The sequence below is a fragment of the Pseudorca crassidens genome, chromosome 8 (genome assembly GCF_039906515.1).
Source record: "Pseudorca crassidens isolate mPseCra1 chromosome 8, mPseCra1.hap1, whole genome shotgun sequence".
Taxonomy (NCBI): Eukaryota; Metazoa; Chordata; class Mammalia; order Artiodactyla; family Delphinidae; genus Pseudorca; species Pseudorca crassidens.
The window spans coordinates 75001047-75028680 of NC_090303.1; the positions used below are offsets into that span (position 1 = coordinate 75001047).

Below are 27634 nucleotides of genomic sequence, written 5' to 3' on the forward strand. Positions count from 1 at the left end.
GTGTGTGTGTGTGTGTGTGTGTGTGTGTGTGTGTGTGTGTGTGTGTGGGAATAGGAGGTTGGGGGAGACGGGGCGAGTGATGTGATGGGCATCAAAGAGCAAGAAATATCTCATTAACCTCTGTGCTTATGCTCATAAACCTCTTCCCTGGGTGAAGCAGAAGAATAAGTTAAAATTCACTTCCATCCTCCTTCGTCCACAGTCTCTCCACTTCTACCAGTGAATAATGTAGGGATGTGGATGTGTATGTTGGGAAAGGTAGGCAGCTGTATGCTTCTCTCATGGACAGTGAGACCTGAAACTACCTAAAAAGCTCAACTCAAAGCTCCACCCACCTCAGCACATCATGTTCTTCCAGCTGAGGGGAGTTAGAAATACATGGAGTATGACTATCAGCTTAGAGGCCTTTCCTCTCCGCCCAGGGAATTATTGAGTGGCCAGGAGATCTGCCCTTCAGTTGTTGATGAGGCCAATGGAATGACCTAAACCTGAAACAGACCTCCTGGAATAAGAACAGGACCATCCCCAAAACTAATTAAATCCACTCCAAAGGGCTTTATCCTGGGGCAGGAGAAGTACCTCATGACTTGCAGAGAAGAAATCAGCCTTGGTGAATGGCAACTGCTGAAAAAGTTCAAGAGAAACTAAATCCAGATGTGAAAAAGGTCCACCCAAACACTCCTTCCCGACCTGTCTAGAGGCAGTCTGGACCACGTGACTTGTCCCTTCCAGATCTGTGATTCCATTTCTCTCACATTCTCCACCCCTATTCACTTATGACCTACTATTAGCCCTGTACAACTTCGCTTCCTGCCCAACAAGTCTGACTTTTCTTCCTCCTCATCTGTACCTGTGCACTTTGGGAAGAAGAAGTTGGGAAATGCTCAAGAAAATTAAGAGGAAAGAAAGTTATTACAAACCTTGCTTCTCCAATAAAAACTACCATCCTAAGGAAGAGTTGATAAATATTTAAGTAAATTGCACATGACTATAGCCTTGCTATAGCAGATGATGAATTAGGAAAGACAGGGTTCAGAGTGCCTTTAGATCTATGAATTCAATATCTGATTTTTGGTTTCTTCAGTGAGAATTCTCATTGAATTGACTGTAAAATTCATTTACAGTATACAGAACCCAATTCTCTTTCTGGATATTAATGTTAGTTTGCTTGTAACTTTAGTATAGCATTGTAGCCAAATGAGTCAGTCTATTTTCTTAGTTAGATCCATTGTTTGTCTAATCTCCCAGGGCAGAGAGAGAACTAATTTACTACCAAACCATCTCCACCCTTTAAAAATGGACAGTTACTTCTTCAACCAAATAGTCATATGTGTTTCAGTCTGAACTGGTTTCTTCCTAACGCAGTGACTCTTAATTTAGCTACTCACTAACCAGTGATTCAAAGGTCTAGTATTTCCAACTTAGAATCAATGACCTTAAGAAAGAACATTGTGTATTAACAAAAGGTCAACAATGGGAAAGAAAAATATATATATATATATAACTTTCTAAATCTAGTAGTATCATATATATAACAACAGAGGTAATATATCAAATAAAAACAATATATATCATTAAAACTTTTTTACTTGCTAAGTCTATCCAACTAAGAGCATCATATACATAATAATATAGATTAAGTTTGAAATTTGAAGTGTGTTTTCAATGCCCTTAAAGGCATTAACCGCTTTCCCCTTTAGTCACTCCTAAAATTTTTATTAAGCACACTCTTAGCTAATCTTTGTCAAAAATTGATTTTATGAGGGCTTCCCTGGTGGCACAGTGGTTGAGAGTCTGCCTGCCGATGCAGGGGACACGGGTTTGTGCCCCGGTCCGGAAAGATCCCACATGCCGCGGAGCGGCTAGGCCTGTGAGCCATGGCCGCTGAGCCTGCGCGTCCGGAGCCTGTGCTCTGCAACAGGAGAGGCCACAACAATGACAGGTCCGCATACCGCAAAAAAAAAAAAAAAAATTGATTTTATAAAAAGTTCTAATATCAATGATTTAAATCTCAGTGTGCATTTAAATTAATGTGCACCAAAGACTTGCTTCCAGCCATGAGAAAGTAATAGGTACATGACTTGTTCTCCTACTGAAAAAAAATATAAGACTGGACAAAATGATAAGGCAAATCTTTTCAGGCATTGGGTAATAGACAGCACACAGCTATGATCTTTGACAGAAGGAAAACACCTGAGGTGTGCTCCACAACTATCCCATAACTGTCCTGAGTTTTCTGCTGAAGGACACTTTTTTGGGGGTGCAAGAAAGTGGAAACAGAGCAGTAGTCTTAGTTAAGGATAGAGGGAGTAGAGGTCTGGGCTGCTGAAGCAGCTGAAATTGGCAGGGTAGAATATCTGAAAATAGGTAGCTGTGAAAGAGAGGGTCCCAAAAGTCTACATGGTGATTCACCATGTGTCCTTGGTCAAGAGCTGGGCTGAATATAGCCATGAGAAGACTCTAATGCCTAGCAGAAATTGCTTTCTGCATGTCATGCAGCGTTGAGAGACATTGGAGTTCCAGCTCAGTGGGGTAGAGAGACCTTATTAAGCACTTCAGGCATTCATCTGAGATGCCAGAAAGGCATCCTTTAAGGGTCATACCTTAGTATAAAAAGCATGTCTTAGAACAAAATTCAAAATTTTGTTTCCTCATATCACATGCAGTAACAAAGAATAAAAACAAATCAGACAGGCCAAGGGGAATTTACAAGGATAAAACCAACACCCATGGAAGGAAGATAACATTGTATCATTTACAATGTCAAGCATACAATAAAAAATTAATAGGCAAGTGAAAAACCAGAAAAAATGTGATCCATACTTAAGAGAAAGCAGTCAAAAGAAAATGACTTTGAGAAGGCTCAGTTGGAGGAACTAGCAGGAAATAAATTTTAGCATAACTCTTATAACTATGTTCAAGTATTTAAAGGTCATAATGAACAACTAATGGAGAATCTCAGTGGAGAAATGAAAGCCATTAGGGAGAAATGAAAGCCATTAGAAACAAATGAAAATCTAGAACCAAAAGTACAATATCTGAAATGAAAAATTCACTGAATGGGCATAACAATGGAACGGAATTGGCAGGAGAAAGGGACAATAAACTTAAAGATAGAAGTTATATAATCTGAAAAACAGAAAGAAAAGATATTGACAATTAAAGAAATGTAACATCAGATATCTGCAGGACAAGGCCAAGCAGTTTAAATACATGTGCAAGTGAAGTTCCAGAAAGAAAGGAGAGAAAAATGTGACAAAAATATTTGAAGATATACTGCACCAAATTTGTCCAATATGATAGAACACATCAATTTACAGACCCAAGATGGTCAGAAAACGCCAAGCAAAATAAATACAAAGCAAGGGCTTCCCTGGTGGCACAGTGGTTGAGAGTCCGCCTGCTGATGCACGGGACATGGGTTCGTGCCCCGGTCCGGGAAGATCCCACATGCCGCGGAGCAGCTGGGCCCGTGAGCCATGGCTGTTGAGCCTGCGCGTCCGGAGCCTGTGCTCTGCAACAGGAGAGGCCACAACAGTGAGAGGCCCGCGTACCTCAAAAAAAAAAAAAAGCATATCACACCTATATACATCATGATCAAACAGTTTAAAATCAAAAAGGGGGAGAAACATCTCTAAAGCAGCCAGAGGGAAAAGATACATTAAATATAGAGGAGCAAGAATATGCATTACAATTGACTTTTCACTAGCAATAATGGAAGCCAGAAGACAGTGGAGCAGCATCTTTAAAATGCTGAAAAGAAAAAATGGTTCACACTGAATTCTACAATCAGTGAAAATATCCTTCACAATTGAAAGAGGAGCTCTTCTTTTGTTCTTCCCCTTACCTTGGGAATAAGGACTACACTCCACAAGCAAGGGCAGAACTGAAACAGAGCACCCCAGTAGTCTAAAACCAACTCTTGACAGGATCAAAGTGAGTCATAGGTACTCTATTTGCAAGCCAAAAGAAAACTCAACCCTCCTTGGAGGAACATAATTTCATTCAGGGTCTCTACAAATTTTCATCTATTATATGTAGCATCAAGTCTAAAAGTTACAAAACAAACAAAAACCCAGTAAGCAAATCAACAGAAATAGAAATAGACCCACAAGTAATTTAGAGTTTTGATTTATCTGAGGACTGCAAAATAACTGAAATTTAAAAGTTCAGGGCTTCCCTGGCGGCACAGTGGTTAAGAATCCGCCTGCCAATGCAGGGGACATGGGTTCGAGCCCTGGTCCGGGAAGATCCCACTTGTCGCAGAGCAACTAAGCCCGTGTGCCACAACTACTGAGCCTGCGTTCTACAGCCTGTGAGCCACAACCACTGAGCCTGTGTGCCACAACTACTGAAGCCCGCACGCCTAGAGCCCATGCTCCACAACAAGAGAAGCCACCACAGTGAGAAGCCCACGCACTGCAACGAAGAGTAGACCCTGCTCACCACAACCAGAGAAAAGCCCCCATGCAGGGGGCTTAAAAAACAATTAATTAAATAAAATAAATTAATTTAAAAAATAAAATAAAAGTTCAAACAATAACAAGTAATTTTAACAGAGAGCTGGAACCCATACAGAAGACTTCAATAAAACTCCTAGAACTGAGGGGAGGAGGGAAGTTAAGACTGAAATTGAGAATTAGATAGATGGATTGAGTAACTATCTAGAATCAGCAAAACAGTGGACTAGTAAACCAGAAGAGGTGAATAAAAAGTATCCAGATTAATTCACAGAGAGAATTAAAAGGGTATAAAATACAGAACATAAAATAAGATACAGCATAAGAATGTCTAACAGACCATTAGACATTAGACACAGAAAGGTGGTCAGAATTTTTGGCCTGAACCCAACTGGGTTGATTGTGTGCTAAAACAAGAATATCAACATTTTTCATAGGATTTAAACAAGACCTAGATTCTCTTAACATTCTATTCAAAATGTCCAGGATGCAATCAAAATTACTGGGCATACAAAAACCTGTAATGTTCCAATTCAAATAGAAAAGACAATCTACAGACACTAATTCTGAGATGACGGAGATGTTGAAATTATCAGACAAAGACTTCTAAAGCAGCTATGATGAAAATGCTCCAAGAAGTAATGATGAATACTTTGGAAACAAATGGACAATAGAAAATATCAGCAAAGAAACAAAATGGAAAAAGTAACCACACAGAAGTTTTAGAATGGAAAAATATATGTACTATCTTCCACAGTGAGAGGGTGAAATATTTCACTGAATAAGGACAGTAGCAATATTGAGATGGCAGAAAAATGTGTGAGTGAACTTGAAGATATATTATCTTCAAGGATGAACAATAGAAATTATCTAGTCCTAACAAAAGAAGGAAAAAACAAAAAAGAGTGAAAAGAAATGAACAAAGCTTCAGGAATCTCTGAAACAATTCCAAAAGGTGTAATGTGTCATGACTCCTGGAAGGAGATGATAAACAGTCTATTGCAACAAAAAATATTTGCAGAACTAGTGGCTAAAAATTTCCTAAATTTTGTCAAAGGCATACACCTAGAGATTTGAAAAGCTCAGAGATTTGAAAACCCTGAACAGGATAAACCCAAAGAAATCCATGCCAGATGCTGGGAAAACTGGACAGTTACCTATATGTAAAAAAAAAATGAAATTAGAACATTCTTTAATACCATACACAAAAATAAGCTCAAAATAGTTTAAAGACCTAAATGTGAGACCCGACACTATGAAACTCTTAGAGGAAAACAGGCAGAACACTCTCTGACATAAATTGCAGCAATATCTTTTTCAGTCTGTCTCCCAGGGTAATGGAAATTTTAAAAAAAATAAAAATAAACAAATGGGACCTAACTCAACTCAAAAGCTTTTGCACAGCAAAGGAAACCATAAACAAAATGGAAAGACAACCCACAGAATGGGAGAAACTATTTACAAATGATGTGACTGACGAGGGATTAGTCTCCAAAATTTACAAACAGCTCATGCAGCTTAATATCATCAAAACAAAGAACCCAATCAAAAAATGGTCAGAAGACCTAAATAGACATTTCTCCAAAGAAGACATACAGATGGCCAAGAGGCACATGAAAAGATGTTCAACACTGCTAATTATTAGAGAAATGCAAATCAAAATTACATTGAGATATCACCTTACACCAGTCAGAATAGCTATCATCAAAAAATCCACAAACAATAAATGTTGGAGTGGGTGTGGAGAGAAGGGAACTCTCCTACACTGTTGATGAGAATGTAAGTTGGTACAGCCACTATGGAGAACAGTATGGAGGTTCCTTAAAAACCTAAAAATAGGACTTCCCTGGTGACCTAGTGGTTGAGGGTCTGCCTGCTGATGCAGGGGACATGGGTTCGTGCCCCGGTCCAGGAGCATCCCACATGCTGCGGAGCAGCTGCGCCCATGGGCCGTGGCCGCTGAGCCTGCGCGTCTGGAGCCTGTTGCTCCGTTGCACCGCAAAAAAAAAAAAACAAAAAAACCTAAAAATAGAGCTACCATATGATACAGCAACCCCACTCCTGGGCATATATCCAGGGAAAAACATGATCTGAAAGGATACATGCACCCCAATGTTCATTGCAGCACTGTTTACAGTAGTCAAGACATAGACACAACCTAAATATCCATCAACAGAGGAATGGATAAAGAAGTTGTGGTACATATATACAATGGAATATTACTCAGCCATTAAAAAGAATGAAATAATGACATTTGCAGCAACATGGATGGGCCTAGAGATTGTCATACTGAGTGAAGTAAGTCAGACAGAGAAAGTGAAATATCGTATAATATCACTTATATGCAGAATCTAAAAAATATTTATACTAATGAACTTATTTACAAAACAGACTCACAGGCTTAGAGAACAAACTTATGGTTACCGGGGGGAAGGGTGGGGGGAAGGGATAGTTAGGGAGTTTGGGATTGACATGTACACACTGCTGTATTTAAAATGGATAACCAACAAGGGCCTACTTATAGCACAGGGAACTCTGTTCAGTATTATGTAAGAACCTCAATGGGAAAAGAATTTGAAAAAGAATAGATACATGTATATATATAACTGAATCACTTTGCTGTACACGTGAAACTAACACATTGTTAATCAACTATATAAAATTAAAAGTTAAAAAGAAAAGAAATCCATGCCAAGACACTTAATAATAAAACTACTGAAACCTAAAGGCAAAGACAAAATCTTATATGATGACAAAGACAGATGATGCATTACTTATGGGGAACAAAGGAAAATGTTTATTTGAATGACTGTAGATTTCTCATGAGGAATTGTGAAAGCAGAAGGGAATGAAACAGTATTTTATAAAGCTCTGAAGGAAAAGAACCCTCAGCCCAGAATTCTATATCCAGTGACAATACCTTCATGAATGAAAGTGAAATAAAGACACTCTCAGATGAAATCAAAGAGGATTTATTGTCAGCAGACCTGTTTTAAAAGAAATGCTAAAGGAAGTTTTTAAGACAAAAGGGAAATGATCCAAGAAGGAAACTTGGAAAATCTGGAATGAAAAAAATTCAAGAGACATGGTAGATAGCTGGGTATATATTATAAACTTCTACTTCTCTCCAGTTCTTTAAAATATGTTTGATGGTTGAAGGCAAAAATAACAACAGTGTGTGATAGTGGTTTCACTGTATGTAGAGGTAATACCTTATATTTAAAAACTACCATATCAACTAGGGAGGGTAAATTGACTCTATGGTGCTAACTTTGAAAGTTGTAAAATTTGATTCTATATACTGCAAAAAGTGATGTATAACTAACATTATCTTGATAGCAACCACTAAAAAACCTATACAAAGAGATGTAGAAAAAAACATAATAAATTAAAAGTTTAAATAATTCAAAAGAAGGCAAGAAAGGGTAACCAGAGGAATGAAAAATAGAATAAACAGGAAACAAATAGTAGACATAAATTTTAAAAAATCAACTATTATATAAGATATATGTGTTCCCAAAACAAAAATTTAAAAACAAAGATTGTCTGAATGAATAAAAACACAAGTATCTCATTTCTTTTTTTTTTTTTACATCTTTATTGGAGTATAATTGCTTTACAATGGTGTGTTAGTTTCTGCTTTATAACAAAGTGAATCAGTTATACATATACATATGTTCCCATATCTCTTCCCTCTTGCGTCTCCCTCCCTCCCACCCTCCCTATCCCACCCCTCTAGGTGGTCACAAAGCACCGAGCTGGTCTCCCTGTGCTATGCGGCTGCTTCCCACTAGCTATCAGTTTTACGTTTGGTAGTGTATATATGTCTATGCCACTCTCTCACTTCGTCACAGCCTACGCCTACCCCTACCCATATCCTCAAGTCCATGCTCTAGTAGGTCTGTGTTTTTATTCCTGTTTTACCCCTAGGTTCTTCATAACATTTTTTTCCCTTAAATTCCATATATATGTGTTAGCATACAGTATTTGTCTTTCTCTTTCTGACTTACTTCACTCTGTATGACAGACTCTAGGTCCATCCACCTCATTACAAATATCTCAATTTCATTTCTTTTTATGGCTGAGTAATATTCCATTGTATATATGTGCCACATCTTCTCATTTCAAATATAATACAGGTAGGTTCAAAAGGAGAAGGATAGAAAAAGATAAATTATGCAAACACTAATTAAAATAAAACTGGAGTAGATATATCAATATCAAAGTAGGTATCTGAGCAAAAACATTTACCTGGGATGAGGGATATAACATAATGACAAAAGGGTCAATTGACCAAGAGGAAATATGGTCCTAAATGTGTATGCACCAAACAATAGATTTTTAAAATATATAAAGCAAAAATTGACAGAACTGAAGAAAAAACCAGACAAATATACAATTAGAGATGTCAGCACTCCACTCTCAGTAGTTCATAGAACAAATAGAAAATCAGCAAGACCTAAAAAAAGAAAAAGAAAAAGAAAACCAGCAAGATATAGAACTCAACAATACCATCAACCGACGGGATATAGTCCACATTTATAGAATGTCACTCTACAACAGCAGAATATACATTCTTTTCAAATGAACATGAAACATTTGCTAAGACAGACCACATTCTGGGTAATAAAACAAACTTTAAATTTTTTTTAAAATTGAAATCATGCAAAATGTTTTCCCTGATCATAATGGAATTAAGTGGAAAATCAGTAATAGAAAGAAATCAAGAAAATCTCCAAATTCTTGGAAGTTAAACAGCATGCCTCTAAATAATCTCTGGGTCAAGTAAAAAGTTTCAAGGAAAATACAGTTGACCCTTGAACAACATGAGAGTTAGGGATGCCAATCCCTGCACAGTCAAAAAATCCATGTATAACTTTATGTTGACCCTCTGGATCCAGGAATCCATGGATTCAACCAACCATGGATTGTGTAGTATTGCAGTATATATTTATTGGAAAAAATTTGCACATAACTTGACCCATGCAGTTCAACTCCGAGTTGTTCAAGGCTCAGCTGTATTTTGAACTAAATAAAAATGCATTATTATGAAACCATATTTAATATGTACTCTAAGTCAAGAATAAATATTGTGATCTCTCTGTTAACCACTAAAGAAATAATACAATAAATAATTTTCCAGTTATCTATTGCTGCATAAAAAACTACCCTCAAATTACTGCTTTTTAAAAATTGAGATATAATTGACATACAAATAGTTCTAGGGGTATAATATAATGATTAGATATGTGTATGTATTGTGATTACCACAATAAGTTTAGTTTACCACAATAAGTTTAGTTAACATTCATCACCACATATAGTTACAATTTTTTTCTTTCTTGTGATGAGGACTTTTAAGATTTACTGTAGTAGCAACTTTCAAATATATAATACAGTATGGTTAGCTAAAGTCGCTATGCTGTATATTACATCCCTAGGACTTATTTATAAGTGAAAGTTTGTACCTTTTAAAACACCTTTACCCATTTCAGCCACTCCCCACTCCTGGCAACCACCAATCTGTTCTCTGCATCTATGAGTTTGGTGTTTTTAGTTTTTTGTTTTTAAGATTCTAAATAGAAGTGATCATACAGTAATTGTCTTTCTCTGTCTGGCTTATTTCACTTAGCATGATGCCCTCAAGGTCCATACATGTTAATCCAAAAATATAATTTCCTTTTTTATGGCTGAATAGTATTTCATTGTATATATATATATATATATATATACATACATACATACATACATACACACACACACACACCACATTTTTTTTAACCCGTTCATGTGTTAATAGGGTGTCTCCATGTCTTGGCTATTGTGAATAATGCTTTAATAAACACAGGGGTACAGATATCTTTTTGAGTTAGTGATTTCATTTCCTTCAGTTAAATGTCCAGAAGTGGAATTGCTGGATCATATGGTAGTTCTATTTTTAATTTTTGAGGAACCTCCATATTGTTTTCCATAGTGGCTGTACCAGTTAACATTCCCACCAACAGTGCACAAGGGTTCCCTTTTCTCCACATCCTCACCAATACTTGTTATTTCTTGTCTTTTTGATAATAGCTATTCTAACAGGTGTGAGGGGACATCTTATTGTGGTTTTGATTTGCATTTCACTGATTAGTGATGTTGAACACCTTTCCCTGTACCTGTTGGCCCTTTGTATGTCTTCTTTGTGAGGATGTCTATTCAGATGCTTTTCCCATTTATTAATTAATTTGTTTTTTCTATTAAGTTGTAGTAGTTCTTTATGTATTATGGATATTAACCCTTTATCAGATAAATGACTTGCAAATATTTTCTCATATTCCATAAGTTGTCTTTTCACTTTGTTAATTGTTTCTTTTGATATAAAGAATCTTTTTAGTTTGATGTAGTCCCACTTTTTAATTTTTGCTTTTGTTGCTTTTCCTTTTGGTGTCATATCCAAAAAATCATTGCCATGACTGATGTCCAGGAGCTCACCACCTATGTTTTTTTCTAGGAGTTTTATGGTTTCAGGTCATACATTCATGTCTTTAATCCATTTTGAATTGATTTTGTGAGTGGAGTAAGATACTGGTTCAGTTTCATTCTTTTGCATGTGGCTGTTTAGTTTTCCCAACACCATTATTGAAGAGACTATCCTTTCCCTATTTTATATTCTTGGCTCCTTTGTGGTAAAGTAATTGACCATATGTGCATGGGCTTATTTCTGGGCTCTCTATTCTGTTCCATTGGTCTATGTGTGTTTTTATGACAGTACTATACTGTTTTGATTACTATAACTTTGTAGTATAGTTTGAAATCAGGAAGTGTGATGCCTCCAGCTTTTTCTTTCTTTCTCAAGATTGCCTTGGCTATTCAGTGCCTTTGTGGTTCCATAAAAATTTTAGGATTGTGTATTCTATTTTTGTGAAAAATGCCATTGAAATTATGATAGGGATTACACTGAATCTATCCATTGCTTTGGGTAGTAGAGACATTTTAACAATGTTAATTCTTCCAATTAATGAGCATGGAATATCTTTCCATTTATTTGTGTCTTCTTCAAATTCTTTCATCAATGTCTTACAGTTTTCAGTGTGTATGTATTTCACCTCCTTGGTTAAATTTATTTCTAGGTATTTTATTCTTTTGCAATTGTAAATGTGACTGTTTTCTTAATTTCTCTTTCTGATAGTTCATTATTAGTGTATAGAAATGCAACTAACTTTTGTATATTGATTTTATATCCTTCAAGTTTACTGAATTCATTTATTCTAACAGGTTTTTTTTTTTTGGTGGAGTTTTTAGGGTTTTCTATATATAATATCATGTCACCTGCAAATAGATGCAAATGTCATGTTCCTTTTCAATTTGGATGGCTTTTTTTTTTCTTGACTATTACTCTGGCTATCACTTCCACTGTTGAATAAAAGTGGCAAGAGTTGGCATCTTTGTCTTGTTTCTGATCTTAGAAGCAAAGCTTTCTTTCTTTCTTTCTTTCTTTCTTTTTTTAAACCATTGAGTACAGTGTTTGCTCTGGGCTTGTAATATATGGCCTTTATTGTGTTGAGGTACATTCCCTTTATACTCAGTTTATTGAGCATTTTTATCAGGGATGGATGTTAAATTTTGTCAAGTGCTTTTTCTGCATCTATTGAAATGATCATATGATTTTATCCTTCATTTTGTTAATGTGGTGTATCACACATTGATTGATTTGCAGGCATTGAACCATCATTACATGCCTGGAATAAATCATACTTGATCATGGTATAAATTTATGGTAACAGTATACTTAATCATGTATTGTTGAATTTGGTTAGCTAATATTTGTTGAGGAGTTTTTGTTTGTTTTCAAAGAAGCAGAGTATTTTATTTTTTTAAAATCATCATTCAGTAAATGTTACACTATGAAATATTACATTTTAATCTCTTTTTCAATAGAAAGGTTTTCTAAAGAAATGACTTGGAGCTTTCCACATTTATCAGATGTCTTTTCATTATTCTTTTCCATTTTTGCAATTCTGGATCCAAATTGCATGACCCATTTTGGCAGAAGAGCAGAGGTTGTAAGACCAAGTTCCACTTCTGCAAGATGCAAAATCAGTTTTTCACCAATTCTATGGGGTAAAGTCAAATTTGCCCTTTCCCAAACTGGTAGGGAATTTAGAAAGGAGACAGTTTCATGCGGGAAAGGAAATCTTCCTTCTTTTCCATGATCACCAATAACTGTCATCACGACCAAGATTTCTAGAAGAAATTCAACCCAGTTCCATCGCAATTTCCTTATTCATTCCTCTGGCCCGTGTGTGTTGAAGCAGGCACGATGACGAGAATAACCTGCAAGCTGCTCATCTGCACCGATTCCAGTAAGAACTACCTTTGCACTGCTCTAATATGGTTTTGCTTCATCCTGGGTCACTAACCAACTAACTCCTCCAGAAGCAAACCATACTGCACAGCCAATGCTATCATCCAACACTATATCCAAAGGCTGAATGAAGTGGGATATTCGAGTTCTTCTTAATCTTTGCAGTTCTTCTAGAGAAACATTAATTTCAACAAAATTCCACATCCGAAAAGGGTTGGCAGCTTGTAATTCCTTTAGTCCTGTTCTTCCTGTGATTCGATCTGGTATGTTGAATTGTTCACCAGGACTAGCAGCAGCAACGACATTTTTAGAGGATTCTTCAGAGGGTATTTCACAATGATTTTCTGTTTTCTCCCTTTTTTGTTAAAACTAGCTGGTATGGTCTTTTCTTTAGTCATGAAAGCCACATTAAGAAGATTAATTGGTTCACCTAAGGGAATATGATGGTCAGCAAGGGCTGCAATAACCATGGACTCAATCCCCCCAGCAAATAGGATTGCAACATTTGCTTTTCTATTACTAGTTTTCAAAACTTTGTTTGGTGTCAGGTTTTCATTCCTAGGTAAACACAAGACACATCTCTTGACTGCAATACTCAGGACATCAATGAACTGCTGAACTCCTTCCTTCATGTGTCCGTCAATAAGAAAGACCTGAAGGGTCTCTCTTGTTGGTGGGACGCTGGAAATGCTACTGCAATGGATCTCAAATGCAGCTTGTGGCAACGTCATATTTAAAGGGACAACAGGTTCTTTAAGATACAGTTTGGCTTCATTTGCTACCACTGATATAAATGTTGACAAGTCTGCTGAAATTTGAGTCAGGCTATTAACACATTCTTTGATAGCATCCTCCCTAGAGTTATTTCCAAGGATACAAATTTAAAACAACTGATTTGGGAATGGAAGTATTCTTGAGATCAATTCTGAAAATTCCAGATACTGGAACTTCTTGCCACTGATTGGCCACTCCAGATGTTTGGGTGCCAACTGAAGAGAGACAGGAACTCTTGCCCAAATTACTAAAATGCCAAAGCAAGCTAAGATGACCAAAAAAATCCCTACCAAACCATAAAGAATGACTAGATGCTTGATAATATATAAAAGACCAAAGACGTTGGACTTTTGAGAAGAGTGACAAAATATCAGATTCATTCTTACAAGAGGAAAGATAATTAAACATTATTTGAGTATCATTCTCTTCAGCTTCAACCTTTATTCCACTAAAGACTTCTCCATTCCACAGGAATACATTTCCTCTTTCATCTTCCACAGGCTGGGCGGTCAACACCCCTCTTAAGTGAAGGACATGACCAGAAAATAAACACTGGTAATTAACATTAGACTTTAACAACTGTTTACTACTATTGGATCCCCACCATTTAAGATTACACAGTAAATCCTCTTTCAAATCTTTGCTGAAATGCTCAACAGAAAAGCTTACTGCACAACAAATGCCACCCATTTCTATGCAAATTTAAGTTTACTATTTCTTGATTTGGTCTTCTCTGAGTTTACTATTTCTTGGTATTCTTTCCTCAGCTCATCCAATATATTTTTGCTTTCAGAAAGCATTTCTGTTCAATCTGCAAGAAAATATGTTGCTGTTCTATTGCTGCCTTTTTTGTTCTGTAATCTTGCTGCTGAGGTCTTCCTTGTGCAGAGCCAAGTTGTTGGTAGGGACCAGCCCCGCACTGTCCTTGGGTTGTACACCCTGGCTGGGCATCTCCACAGAGCATTAAATATGCAGTGTTGAGGATTTTTGCCTCCATGTTCATCAAGAATATTGGCCTGTAATTTCTTTTCTTGTTGTGTTCTTGTCTAGTTTTGATATCAGAGTAATGCTGGCCTTGTAAAATGAGTTTGGAAGTGTTCCCTCCTCTTCTATATTTTTTGGAAGAGTTTGAGATGGATTGTTATTAATTCTTCTTTAAATGTTTGGTAGAATTCACCAGTGAAGCCATCTGTTCCTGACTTTTGTTTGTTGGGAGATTTTTTTATTACTAATTCCACCTCCTTCCTAGTAACAGATCTACTCAGATTTTCTGTTTCTTCATGATTCAGTTTGGTAGGTTGTATGTTTCTAGAAATTTATACATTTCTTCTAAGTTGTCCAATTTTTTGGTGTATAATTGTTCATAGTAGTCTCTTATGATCCTTTGTATTTCATTTTTTCTTTTTTTAAAGATTTACTTATTAATTTATTTTTGGCTGTGTCAGGTCTTAGTTGCGGCACATGGGATCTTTCTTGAGGCATGCGGGATCTTTCGTTGTGGCATGCGGGCTCTTTGTTGTGGTGTGCAGTCTTTTCTCTAGTTGTGGCATGCAGGTTTTCTCTTCTCTAGTTATGGTGTGCAGGCTCCAGGGCGCATAGGCTCTGTAGTTGTGGTGAGTGAGTTCCAGAGCACGTGGGCTCTGTAGTTTGCAGCATGTGGGCTCTAGTTGAGGCACGCAAGCTCAGTAGTTGTGGCATGCAGGCTTAGTTGCCCCGCAGCATCTCAGTTCCCTGACCAGGAATGGAACCCTGGTGGATTCTTTACCACTGGACCACAAGGGAAGCCTAGATCCTTTGTATTTCTGCGGTATAAGTTACCATGTCTCCTCTTTCATTTCTGATTTTGTTTGATTCCTCTCTCTTTTATTCTTAGTGAGTCCAGCTAAAGGTTTGTCAATTTTGTTTATCTTTTCAAAGAACCAACTCTTAGTTTCATTGATCTTTTCTATTGTCTTTTTAGTCTCCAATCATTTATTTCCATTGTGATCTTTGTTATTTCCTTCTTTCTACTAACTTTGGATTTTATTTGTTCTTTTTCTGGTTTCTTGAGGTATAAAGTTATGTTGTTTATTTGAGGTTTTTCTTGTTTCTTAATGTAGGCATTTATCACCATGAACTTCTGTCTCAGAAATGTTTTTGCTGCATCCCATAAGTTTTGATATATTTTATTTCCATTTTCATTTATCTCAAGATATTTACTTTGCTTTTAATTTCTTCTTTGACCCATCAGTTTTTCAGTAGGATGATGTTTAATATCCATATATTTGTGTATTTTCAAGTTTTCTTATTGTAATTAATCTCTACTTTTATACCATTGTGGCTGGAAAAGATGCTTGATATGATTTCATATTTTCAAACTTCTTATATTTATTAAGACTTGTTTTGTGGCTAACATATGATCTATCCTGGAGAATGTTCCATGTGTGTTGGAGAAGAATGTGTATTATGCTGCTTTTGGATGGAATGTTCTGGAAATGTCTATTAAGTCCATCTGGTCTAACATGTTATTTAAATCCAGTGTTTTCTCATCAACTTTCTGTCTGAATGCTCTCTCTACTGATGAAAGTGTGGTATTGAAATCTCCTACTATTATTGTTTTGCTGTCTGTTTCTCCCTTTAAGTTTGTTAATATTTACTTTATATATTTAAGTGCTTATATTGGGGGTGAATAAATATTTACAGATGTTATACCCTGTTGGATTGACCCTTTTATCATTATACAGTGGCCTTCTTTGTCTCTTATTACAGTCTTGTCTTAAAGTCTATTTTGTCTGATGTAACTATAGGTACCCCAGCATTTTTTTTTGGTTTGCATTGCATCCATTCCTTCATTTGCAGTCTTTGTGTGTCCTTAAGCATGAAGTGAATTTTTCCTAAGCAGCATATAGTTGGGTCTTTTTCTTTTCTTTTTTAAATTAACTTTTATTGGCATATAGTTGCTTTACAATGTTGTGTTAGTTTCTGCTGTACAGCAGAGTGAATCAGTTATACATATACATCTATCCCCTCTTTTGGGGATTTCCTTCCCAATTAGGTCACCACAGAGCACTGAGTAGAGTTCCCTGTGCTATACAGTATGTTCTCATTAGGTATCTATTTTATACATAGCATCAGTAGTGTATATATGTCAATTCCAATCTCCCAATTCATCCCACTCCCCCTTTCCCCCTGGGTATCCATGCTTTTGTTCTCTACGTCTGTGTCTCTATTTCTCCTTTGCAAGTAAGATCATCTATACCATTTTTCTAGGTTCCACATATATGTGTTAATATACAATATTTGTTTTTATCTTTCTGACTTACTTCACTCTGTATGACAGACTCTAGGTCCATCCACCTCACTACAAATAACTCAATTTCGTTTCTTTTTAATGCTGAGTAATATTCCATTGTATATATGTGCCACATCTTCTTTATTCATTCATCTGTCAATGAGCACTTAGGTTGCTTCTATGTCTGGGCTATGGTAAATAGTGCTGCAATGTACATTGTGGTACATGTCTCTATTTGAATTGTAGTTTTCTCAGGGTATATGCCCAGTAGTGGGATTGCTGGTTGTATGGTAGTTCTATTTTTCATTTTTTAAGGAACCTTCATACTGTCTCCATAGTGGCTATATCAATTTACATTCCCACCAACAGTGCAAAAGGTTTCTCTTTTCTCCACACCCTCTCCAGCATTTATTGTGTGTAGATTTTTTTAATGATGGCCATTCTGACTGGTGTGAGCTGATGCCTCATTGTAGTTTTGATTTGCATTTCTCTGATAATTAGTGATGTTGAGCATCTTTTCATGTATTTGTTGGCCATCTGTATGTCTTCTTTGGAGAAATGTCTATTTAGGTCTTCTGCCCATTTTTGGATTGGGTTGTTTGGTTTTTTTTTTTTTTTATATTGAGCTGCATGAGCTGTTTGTATATTTTGGAGATTAATCCTTTGTCAGTTGCTTCGTTTGCAAATATTTTCTCCCACTTTGGAGGTTGTCTTTTTGTCTTGTTTATGGTTTCCTTTTCTGTGCAAAAGCTTTTAATTAGGTCCCATTTGTTTAATTTTTGTTTTAATTTTCATTACTCTAGGAGGTGGTTCAAAAAAGATGTTGCTGTGTTTATGTCATAGATTGTTCTGCCTGTGTTTTCCTCTAAGAGTTTTATAGTGTCTGACCTTACATTTAGGTCTTTAATCCATTTTGAGTTTATTTTTGTGTATGGTGTTAGGGAGTGTTCTAATTTCATTCTTTTACATGTAGCTGTCCAGTTTTCCCAGCACCACTTATTGAAGACACTGTCTTTTCTCCATTGTATATTCTTGCCTCCTTTGTCATAGATTAATTGACCATAAATTTGTGGGTTTATTTCTGGGCTCTCTATTCTGTTCCATTAATATATGTGTCTGTTTTTGTGCCAGTATGATACTATTTTGATAACTGTAGCTTTGTAGTATCATCTGAAGTTGGGAAGCATGATACCTCCAGCTATGTTTTTCATTCTCAAGATTATTTTTGCTTTTCAGGGTCTTTTATGTTTCCATACACATTTTAAAATTATTTGTTCTAGTTCTGTGAAAAATGCCATTGGTCATTTTAACAATATGAATTCCTCTAATTCATGAACACAATGTATCCTTCCATCTGTTGATGTCATCTTTAGTTTCTTTCATCAGCGTCCTATAGTTGTCCTGGTACAGGTCTTTTACCTCCTTAGGCAGGTTAATTTTTAGGTATTTTATTCTTTTTGATGCAATTGTGAATGGAATTGTTTCCTTAATTTCTCTTTCTGAGAGTTCTTCCTTAGAATATAGAAATGCAACAAACTGTTTATTAATTTTGTATCCTGCAACTTTACTGAATTCATTGATGAACTCTAGTATATTTTTATTGGAATCATTAGGATTTTCTATGTATAGTAATCATGTCATCTGCAAATAGTAAGTTTTACTTTTTCCTTTCCAATTTGAATTACTTTTAATTCTTTTCTTGTCTGATTGCTATGGATAGGACTTCCAATACTATGTTTAATAAAAGTGGTGAGAGTAGGCATCCTTGTCTTGTTCCTCGTCTTAGAGGAAATGCTTTCAGCTTTTCACCATTGAGTATGATGTTAGCTCTGGACTTAACATGTATGGCCTTTATTGTGTTGAGGTATATTCCCTCTATATCCACTTTCTGGAGAGTTTTTATCATAAATGGTTGTTAAATTTTGTCTGAAGCTTTTTTTTTTTTCCCTTCAGTTTGGTGTATGACATTGATTGATTTGTGGATATTGAACATCCTTGCATCCCTGGGATAAATCCCACTTGATTACAGTGTATGATCCTTTTAACGTATGGTTGGATTTGGTTTGCTAATATTTTGTTGAGGATTTTTGCATCTTTGTTCATTAGTGATATTGTGATATTGGCCTGTAATTTTCTTCTTCTGTGATATCTTTGTCTGGTTTTGGTAGAAGGGTGTTGCTGGCCTCATAGAATCAGTTTGGAAGTATTCCTTCTGCAATTTTTTGGAATAGTTTGAGAAGGATAGGTGTTAACTCTTCTCTAAATGCTTCATAGAATTCACCTGTGAAGCCATCTGGTCCTGAACTGTTGTTTGTTGGAATCAAAACTTTTGTTTGATTCAATTTCATCACTGGTACTTGGTCTGTTCATATTTTTTATTTCTTCCTGCTTCATTCTTGAGAAATTGGACCTTTCTAAGAATTTGTCCGTTTCTTCTAGGTTGTCCATTTTATTGGTATATAATTATTCATAGTAATCATTTTGTTTCTGTGGTGCTGGTTGTAACTCTCCTTTTTCACTTCTGTTTTTATCGTGCTGTCAATTTCTTTCTTTATGCATGTTAATATTTGCTTTATGTATTTAGGTAGTACTACATTGGGTGCATATATATTTATAATTGTTATATCTTTTTCTTGGATTTATCTCTTGATCCTTATGTAATATTCTTCTTTGTTTCTTGTAACAGTCTTTGTTTTAAATTCTATTTTGTCTGATGTAAGTATTGCTACCCCAGCTTTCTTTTGATTTCTGTTTGCATGGAATACCTTTTTCTATGCTCTCATTTTTAGTCTGTGTATCTTTAGATCTTAAATGAGTCTCTTGTATATAGCATATATATGGTTATTTTTCCTTTTTTTATTCATTTATCCACTCTCTGTCTTTTGATTGGAACATTTAGTTCATTTACATTTAGGGTATTTATTGATATGTATTTTGTTAATTGCTTGTTGGGTTGTTTTTATAGTTCTGTTTTGTTCATTTCTTCTTTTGTTCTCTTCCCTGGTGACTTGATTGGTATCTTTAGTGGTACGTTTGGATTCTTTTTTCTTTTTCGTATGTGTATCTATTAGAGACTTTTAGTTTGTGGTTACCATGAGGTGTGTGTGTGTGTGTGTGTGTGTGTGTGTGTGTGTGTGTGTGTGTGTGAGACCAGAGTTATATGCTCTAGGGGTGCCCCCTGTATGGGCTTTGTGGGTCCTTCTGTTGTGGTGAGCTGAGTACTGTGGGCAGTGTGGTAGGCATGGCTGGCCCCCAGTCTGGTTGTTGTCAGGCCATGCCTTGTGTAGAGGCTACTGGCCACTGGTGGCAGGGCCAGGTCACAAGGTGGCTGGCTACAGAACCATTGGTGCCTGGTTCACTGGTGGGTGGAGTCGGGGTACAGGATATCATGGGGCTGGTGCCCACCCACCAGTAGGTAAAGCTAGGTCCTGGGGCTAGTGACACCTCACTGGCAGGCAGAGCTGGGTCCTGGGGTCTGGCTGCATGGTCCTGGGGGTCTTGGGTCTAGTGCCTGTGCATTGGTGAGTGGGGCCAGGGCCATGTCCAGGGGCAGCTGTGGGCTCAGGTGGTCTTAAGGCAGCCTATCTGCTGATGGATGGGGCTGTGTCCCCCCCAGTTAATTGTGCTGCCTGAGGTATCCCAGCACTGGTGCCTACAGGCTGGTGGTCTGTGGCAGGACTTGGTCCTGAGGCTAATAAACTAGAGGAAGGATTCAAAAATGGTGCGTGCCAGCACCACTGTCCACGTAGTAGAATGAGCTCCCCAAAATGGCTGCTGCCAGTGTCTATGTCCCCAGCATGAGCTGCAGTTTCCTCCTGCCTCTTTGGAAGACTCTCTAAGATCAGCAGGTAGGTCTCACCTAGGCTCCTTTCAAATTAGTGCTTCTGCCTTGGGTCCCAGAGCATGTGAAATTTTGTGTGCACTGTTTTAAGAGTGGAGTCTCTATTTCCCACAGCCCTCTGGGTCTCCTGGAAGTAAACCCCACTGGCCCTCAAAGCCAAACATTCTGGGGGCTTGTCTTGCTGGCATGGGACTTCCAAGCTGAGGATCCCAATGTGGGGCTCAGGCCCCTCACTCCTTGGGGAGAACCTCTGCAATTGTAATTAATCTCTCAATTGTGTGTCACCCACCTGGGGTGTATAGGTCTTAACTACACTGTGATTCTGAGCCTCCAACCCATTTCTTTTTGTAGTTCCTTCTTTATATCTTTAGTTGTACAAAGTCTTTTCTGGAAGCTCTAGTCTTTTTCATTGATAGCAGTTCTGTAAATACTTGTAATTTTGGTGTGCCCATGAGAGGAGGTGAGCTCAGGGTCTTTCTACTCTGTTGTATTGGCAGTGTCCCTCTCTTGCTGCATTTTAGAATCTCTCCTTGTCTTTAACTTTTGACAATTTAGTTATGTCTTGGTGTGGGTCTTTTGGGATTCCTCTTATTTGAAACATTCTAGTCTTCCTCAATCTGGATGTCTGTTTCCTTCCCCAGGTTAGGCAAGTTTTCAGTAAATATTTCTTCAAAAATTGTTCTGCCCATTTCTCTCTCATTTCTCCTTCTCAGATTCCTATAATGTGAACATTGGTCCTCTTGTTGTCCCACAAGTCCTTTGAGCTATCTCCACTTTTTGTTTTTTTCCTTACGTTCCTCTAACTGGATGAATTAGAAGCCTACCCCTCAGGCTGAAGGTTTTAAAATAAGCAAATAAGCCTCTTTTAGTGAAAGAATGGGTGTTTCAGTCTACTGCCTCTGCTCTGTGCTCTGAGGGGTAGCCACAGTGAGTCTGAGTTAGCCCTTTAAGAACTGTCTCTTCATTCACTATAGTCTTGTAGATCTCATAGATGCAAGCCCTGTTGGCTTTCAAAGCTAGATGTTTTGGGGGTTCATCTTGAGAGTAACAAGGTAATGCAGAAAAACATGTAACATAGGAGATATTGTTGTGGACGTCTCTGGAAAATATAATCTTCCACAGTCTTCCCTCTGGACACAACAACTCACATTCCTTCTGCATGCACAAAACCTTCACTCTCTCCCACTCTTGTCTTATTCCAATATGGTATTGGCTTGAAGTCTAGGACCTTGTTATCTAAATTAGTTCTAGTATAGATAAGTCTCCTCAGGTAATGATTCTAAAATGTATATGAAAATGCAGCAGGCTTAGAACAGTCATGATTATTTTGAAGAAGAGCCAAGTTGAAAGATTTACACTATGGGCTATCAAGCTTACTTAATATAAAGCTATAATAATTAGGGCAAGGTGATATAGTGCAAGAATAGTCAAGTAGACAAATTAATAGAGTCCCAAAATAGGGCCCTACATATAGAACCAACTTGTTTTTCAGCAAAGGTGCAAAGCAATTTAATGCGGAAGAAAGCTTCTTTAAATTTTTGGTAATAGAGCAAATGGATTGCTGAATGAACAAAATTAATCTTTAGCCCTACCTCCTATAATACAAAAAATATTGATATGGATCATAAATCTCGATCTCAAAGCTAAAAACAATCAAGCTTCAAGAATAAAACACAGGACACCTTAATGACTTTTGTATAAGCAAAGATTTCTTAAACAGAACATAAAAAGCAGTGTGAGGGAAAAGAGAAGGATGTTGAACTTAATTAAAATTAAGAACTTCTGTTCATCAAAATATGCCATTAAGAAAGTTTGAAAAGCAAACCCCAGCTGAGAGCAGATATTTGCAATACATATATCTAATAAAGGACTTTTCTTCTGAATATTAAAAGAATTCCTACCAGTCAAAAAGAAAAAGGTAGACAATTCAATTATAAAATGGGCTAAAAACTTGGATAGTCATTTCACAAAGAAGATATCCAAATGTCTAACAAGTATATGAACAAGGCCAAGTAAAACAAAAGGAGAATGATCAGAGTTAAAGTTTTCTGGTTTATAATTTTAAGGGGAAGGGAGAGTTGCTGGTTCTCCTTAGACTTTCCATCTGTTGTTAAGTTAAAAATTTAAGGATAATTGCTAAAAGAAATAAAAAAGAATATATAATTTACAATATGGTTGGAAAAAGAGGGGGGTTAAAAAAACTTCATAAATCAGTGTGAAGTAGGAAGGAGAAAAGCTTAATAAAAGCCGAAGGGACAGTGGAAATAAATACAAATACAAGTACACAAATAATCACAATAGATGTAAATTAGCTAAACTTTCCATCTCTTTTTAAGGACAGGATTGGCAGATTTATTTCCTTTTAGGACACAGAAAGAATGAAAGCATAAGAATGGTAAAGGGCATACCAGGAAAATCATCTTTTTTTAAAAAGTATACCTCTATTAATATCAGACAAATTATATTTTAAGGCAGAAACATTAGTTAGGGATAAAAAAAAGTTGATCACATAACGATAAAAGATACCATCCACCTGTAAAACAATAATTTTAAGGTTAAATTCATGTAACATTACAGTCTCAAATCTTCATAGCAAAAATTAACAGAAATACTAGGTTAAACTGAAAATCTTAGCGAGAGATTTTAACCCATCTCTCTCATTAATTGACTGTATCAATTTGCTTTTGCCATGTAACACATAGCTTAAAACACCACCAAAATTTCGACACTTAAAATAACAGCCATGTATTAGCTATTTTGTAGATCAGAAATTTAAACAGGGTTCAGCTGGGCAGTTTTTCTGCTGGTCTCAACTGGGGTCACACATGTTTGATGGCCTCACTCACATGTCTATGAGTTTGCTAGAATGAAGGATAACTGGGCCATGATTATCTCATTATATTAAGTTATCCTGAACCTGTTAATGTAATGGAAGATCAGAAAAGCAGTGAGAGAGAAAACCCTAATGCACAAGCACCATTCAAGCCTTTGCTTCTATCCCTTTTGCTAATGTCCCATTGGCCGAAAAAAGTCAAATGGCCAATATGGATACTGGGGGTTAGGAAAGAGACTCCACATATTGTAAGGGCATGGATGCAAGGAATAAATATTAGAAATAGTCCCCAAAGTAACAAGAACATCCATTATCACCACTATTATTAACTATGAGACTGAGGTCCTAAAATGTTCTGGTAAGATAAAGAAATAAGAAGTACAAGAAATAGAAAGAAAGAGGTAAAACTTTCATTATTTGCAGCTCTACATAGAAAACCTAAAACAATCAGTGGACAAAACTATTAGGATGAATAAGACAGTTCAGATTCTTGATCTGGATTCAAGGTCAAATACAGAAGTAATTTACATTTCTCAGCTAGCAATAAACAAATTAAAATGTAGTAGTAAATTACTGTTGTGCTACTAGATGCTAAGACATATTATAAAGCCTTAATATCAATTCTTAAAACAGTGTGGTATTGGCAGCAAATAAGATGAATGGAATAAAACATAAAATTCAGATCCATAAGTCATTAAAAATTAGGCATGGAAATAGGCACCATTTCAAATCAAGGAGGAAAAGATAGATTATTTAATAATGGTGGTGTGGAAACTGGCTCACTATGAGGAAAGAAATGTTATTAGATTTCTGTTTTACACTGTGCACAAAAATAATTTTCAGCTATGTTAAAGTCCAAAACATGAAAAGTAAAACTTTAAAACAGAAGAAAATACAGGTAGATTTTTAAAATGTTTGGGCAACAAAGAACATCATAAGCAAGAGACAAACAGTAGATAGAAGGAAGTCCAGCACATGTTACAGAGAAAGGATTAATATTTCAAATATTTAAAGGATTAAAAGCCAACAAAAAACAGACAGTCCAGTAGAAAGATAGGCAAAATCATAGTAGAAAGTAATTTATAGGGAGAAAAATGGCCTATAAACCTAAAGAGATGCTCAATTTCACTAGTAATCAGAGCAGCACAAAATAAAACAAAAACAATCAACTTTATTGAATCCATAAGATAGGAGAAAACGTTAAGTCAGTTAATGTTAAGTGTCGGTATGGCTGTGGGGTAACAAACACTCTCATGTACTGCTGGTAGGTCTGTAAATTAATACGGGCTCCTTGAAGAGCAGTACAGAAGTGATGCAGTCATGTTTTCACCTGGAAACAGATGGCAGAATGATTTGAGGAGATTTGCTTTACAAAGAGACTATTTTTGAAGGTGTGGGCAGAGGAGCTGTTACCACCCCTCAGACCAGAAGGGATGTGGGAGGGAGTAAAGGTTCCAGGAACCCAGAAGGAGTGAATCTTGTAGAGGTTGTCTTGAGAGGAAGCCTTCAGTTGAGGGGCAAAGGTAGCAATCTCACAGGGAGTACAGCCAGGTGAATAAATATCTAGATTTACCCTCCCTCAGATATTCTGCCATTGGATAAGCCCCATCAGTAGTTGAAAGGTCCTTTGATGTATTTTGTATTGATAGACTCAGCTTCCCAGGGTAGGGTGGGTAGAGGGAGGCTCGTGAGGGGCAAACAGAAATACCTGGCAACATCAATTTAATGAAGTAGAAATTGAAAATCTTTGTGCCCTACAACTAGCTAATCCACTGCTAAATGTAGTTAAAGAAACTTTGTCATATTTACACAGGGACACATGTACAAGTATGTACAGTACAGTACTGTTGAGAAGAATAAGTTAGATATAACTCAAAATTTTATCAGTAGGGGAACAAGTAGAAAATGCGGGATGGACATATGATGGAATACTATAGAGCAGTTTAAAGGAATTAATTACATCTTTACTTTTTAACGTGGATGCATCTGAAATGCTGATGGAAAAAGCAAATTGCAGAATGAGGCAACACAGGCATGACTCTGTATTATTTGGGAATACCTTTGGCACCTTTAACAGAAAATCCACACAGTGGTTTAATAAAAGATGGGTTTCTTTTTCTCACATCCAGAGCTGGTGCACCTGCTCCAGGATCTATACAAGGAGGGTTCTTGCACCGTTCTTAGTGTGGGGCTCCATCTTATGGCTTTCAGGTGTTTGGTAGTAGCCCCATATCTGTGCTTAAAATGGAATCATTTAATGTTACTTATCAATTCAGTTAGCCCAGATTTTACCACGTCTTTATTATTCGTTTTCAAGTAGACATAAAGGGTAAATATTTTAAAAATCAAGCGAAGTTAATAAATAAAAAGCTGAGAAAATGTGTACCTCTCAGGTGGATAGACTGGAGCCCTCATGGTGTATAAAACATTTCAGGGAGAAGAGGTCCTCTCTGTGGCTTGAGGAGTGAAAGTGTATTTGGGTGTCATTATCAAGCTGACAGTCTGACCGGGATTGAATTACACACTCCTCACACCACCACCAGTCCTCACCTATGGAACAATAAGGATGCAGACTCTAGCTCTCACCATCATCACAAGAGGGTTCAATAAACTTGGTTTTATAGACAAATGGTTTCTGCTTTTGAGTATAGTACCACCTGTTAAAAAGGCAGAGGGGAAATGGAGTCTTCTCAGATAATTTATTATCTGCTTGGCCTATTAACTGTTGTCTTGTGGATTGTGAATATATCTGTGGTAGCTTAGATGATTTAAGTATTTTTAATTCTATGTCACTAAATGATAAAAAATATTTCTCTCGAACAAAAATATGGTCCTGGCAATTATAAAAATCTGATTTTTGGTACAAGTCAGTGTAATAAATGCTTTATGATCAATTATAACAGTAGAAATTATACTGGCTTCCGTTTATTAATGTATGCTATAAACACACACATTGGAGAAAACTATATTGCCTTAGTTCACTTAATCTTTACAACAACCTTATAGGTTTAATTAAATATATTTATTAAAATATAGGTTTTTAAAAATTATCTGAATGACTGGCACAGTAAATGCCAAATTAAAGCAATGATTTTAAGTCTGATTATTACTGTTATTCTTGTTATAGATGAGAATAAATGCTGAATTAATGCAGTATTTTTAGTCTGATTATTACTGTTACATGCATCTTATAGCCAGAGACTTGGAGACCTTTGGTAGTGTTCTAAAAGTTGCATGGCTAGTAAGAGGCAGAATTGAAACTGGAACTCATGTCTGTTTGGCCACAAGTCTGCATTAGTTATAAAACTCTACAACCACTTGTATGTTACTCCATTTAACACTCCAACAACAACCCTAGTTCAGGATGATCTTTATTTTTCAGATTAGGAAACTTAAGTTCTGGAGAAGATAATTATTAATAATGATCATATATTTCATGACTTATGCAAGGCTCTGCTGGTCAGTGACAAAATTGGGTTCCCTGGAAAGTGAATGCTGAGGTGAAGATTAGCATACAGGACATGCATTAGGAAGGGCTCTGGAGAGCAACACCTGTGCAAGGGAAGGGAAAGCAGCAGCACTGGACAGAGGGAGAAGATGGGCTGTGATACACTCTTAATGAAAGCCTTGGCCAGCCTCACCGGGAGCTCTGAAAGGGGGACGGTCCTTCAGAGTTATCTTGGTTTGGGATGAGGGCCTTTGAAATTGGGGCCTTTAAACCCCTATGTTGATTAGTCATTCCTGGGAGTAGGACATACTTTTGGGAATACATCTTTCTTTAGCAGAGAAAACTCCTGAAGAGGACTTTCTGCTAGCTACATTCCCAGCAGCTGTGGGAATAAGTTCTTTACTCCTAAAGGGAGATCTGGGAGCCACATAACAGCATATACTTCAGGAAACAAAATCCACAATTTTTCTTTCATTCTATGATGCTATTCCTATTTTATCTAGAAACTGAAGAAATTTGCGTAATAACTCTAATCTTTCGTTTCTACATTTTAAGTCCAATTTTCATTCGCCACAGGGTTAATGTAATATTGCCACTATTTTAGTTCTACCACTAACTACAGTTAATTGTTATATTACCACTAACTGGATAGTTAATAGT

At 36.6% G+C, this 27634-nt stretch overlaps 1 protein-coding gene and 2 pseudogenes across 1 annotated transcript in view; 1 reads left to right on the forward strand and 2 right to left on the reverse strand.

Moving 5' to 3' along the window:
• The window catches only part of CFTR (CF transmembrane conductance regulator), a 367232-nt gene that overhangs the window by 18701 nt on the left and 320897 nt on the right, over positions 1 to 27634 (forward strand). The gene's annotated exons all lie outside the window — the stretch shown is intronic.
• LOC137228621 (asparagine synthetase domain-containing protein 1 pseudogene) lies at positions 12348 to 14271 on the reverse strand (annotated as a pseudogene).
• LOC137228622 (ASNSD1 upstream open reading frame protein-like) lies at positions 14274 to 14532 on the reverse strand (annotated as a pseudogene).